The sequence below is a fragment of the Silene latifolia genome, chromosome 4 (genome assembly GCF_048544455.1).
Source record: "Silene latifolia isolate original U9 population chromosome 4, ASM4854445v1, whole genome shotgun sequence".
Classification (NCBI taxonomy): domain Eukaryota; kingdom Viridiplantae; phylum Streptophyta; class Magnoliopsida; order Caryophyllales; family Caryophyllaceae; genus Silene; species Silene latifolia.
Window position 1 is genome coordinate 59756697 of NC_133529.1, and position 2078 is coordinate 59758774.

General features: G+C 38.6%; 1 non-coding gene across 1 annotated transcript; it reads right to left on the bottom strand.

Annotated features, from left to right (window-relative positions):
- Positions 1 to 1175: 1175 nt before the first annotated feature.
- On the bottom strand, positions 1176 to 1282 carry LOC141654513 (small nucleolar RNA R71). Its single transcript, XR_012548071.1, has one exon. It is a non-coding gene; the product is annotated as a small nucleolar RNA R71 (small nucleolar RNA).
- Positions 1283 to 2078: the final 796 nt, after the last annotated feature.

Genomic DNA, 2078 nt, shown 5'->3' on the forward strand with positions numbered 1-2078 from the left:
AGACTAAGTCGACTTGTAGGTGTTGTATAATCTAATCGATTCGGCTCCGGGACCCAAACTTTCCTAGGATTGTAAGATATAAACCAACTCGATCCATCACAACAATAATTGCTTGCTTATAATTTGAGAACATGTTTGTATGATCAATTCCCATGAATCCCCTATGACCCCATGACACCCTAGTGCTTTTTATCAATTGTTTACATCCCTTTTAATTCATCTTGCTTGTTTACTTTTATTGCTATTTAGTTTAGTGATCTTCTACATCAACCCCAATTATGACACCTCCTAAGACACCACTAGTTGCAATAGAAATCTCATCTCAATTCCCGTCCCTTGGGATCCGACCTTTACTTGCCTCTTTACTAATTGTAGAGTTGTTGGTGAAGTTATAAATTGTGTTTTGGTCTAGGTGCTCCTAACGACAAGTTATCGAAAAGACATAGTCTCGACCAAAAATGGCGCCGTTGCCGGGGACGGTGTTAACTTGATTTAGATTTTCTTATATTGTTATTAGTTGTGTCTTTATTTGCCTTGGGGAAGTAAAACTCCTCAAGGTTTATTCTAATTGTTTTCGAGTTATTTGATATTTTGCATGTCTAGAAGGTCACAAGGTGACTTGTTACCCTTTGATCGTGAAATTGAAAGAACTTTGACAACCAATAGAAGACTTGCTAGGAGAAATTTGAGAGGTATTGGTGAGGTTGTAGATATTCAACCAAATACTATTGAGTTCACCAACCCTTTTTCAAGAGAAGGTGAGGAGAACCCAACACAAAATCCAACACAAAAATCAACCCACAATGCCTAAGTTTTCATCACATTCCGTACCCATCGAGGAGAACCTACCCAATGGTACTCCCACACCACAACATCTAACCAGAAATTTTATTGCCAAATCCGCATTTATCCAATTAGACGAAAGAAGCCAATTTGGGGGGATGCCTAGTGAAGACCCTCACTCTCATATGGAGACTTTTTGTGACTATTGTGATGCGATTTCTCAAACCGGTGTAACTCAAGACCAAATTCGATGGGTCTTATTTCCTTTTTCTCTAATTGGCACCGCGAAACAATGGTTGAAAGGCCTTGATAAGGCTACTCTCGGAATTGATTCTTGGAAAAAGTTGGCTCTAGCTTTCTACAAAAAGTTCTATCCACTGGAAAAGACTAACATGTTAAGAGCTCAAATCACGGGTTTTAAGCAAAGGGATGAAGAATTTTTGTATAAAGCTTGGGAACGATTTAAGGAAATTTGTCGCTCATGTCCTCACCATGGACTTAGCGAGTGGTTTTTGGTGCAACAATTTTGGAACGGTCTATATGAAGATTCAAGGAACATTCTCAACATGAGATCAAATGGAATGTTCACCGAAGTTGATGACAATCAAACTTGGAACAAAATTGAGGAAATGGCGGTCCATAACTCACAATATAGTAGACCTCGCAAGGCTACTAGAGGAGGAAAGCATGAAGTGGACTCCATTACTCAATTGGGTGCTCAACTTAGTGCTCACATTGATACCATCAATTTGAAGTTTAAAAAAGCTATGGCTAAACTTGAAGAAGCCTCAAAATCACCAAAGCATCATGTTAATGCCATGACGGCAACTTCATCAATCCCAAGTGGGATATGTGAGAATTGTGGAACTTTGGGACATGACCAAAGCGAATGTAGGGGAACAAATGAACAAGTGAATGCTTTCCAAGCATACAATAGTGGTACCCCTTATTCAAACTATTACAATGAAAACACCAAATTCCATCCAAATCTCTCATACAAAAGCCAAAATGTTCAAAACCCTCAAACAACATACACCCCACCTCCCATGAGAAACCAAAATCAAAGACCCTTTTACAACCAAAACCAAGGTTACCAAATTCAACCTCCATATAATCAACAAAATGACCAAGGTTTTGATGTTAAAAAAGCGGTCCTTCAAATGCAAAAAAATCAACAAGAGTTTTTCACTCAAATTCAAAAAGATAGTCAAGCAAAGGAAACCACCATCAACAACATCCTAGCTCACACCAAAATGTTGGAAACCCAATTGACTCAACTAGCATCTTCAAGCTCA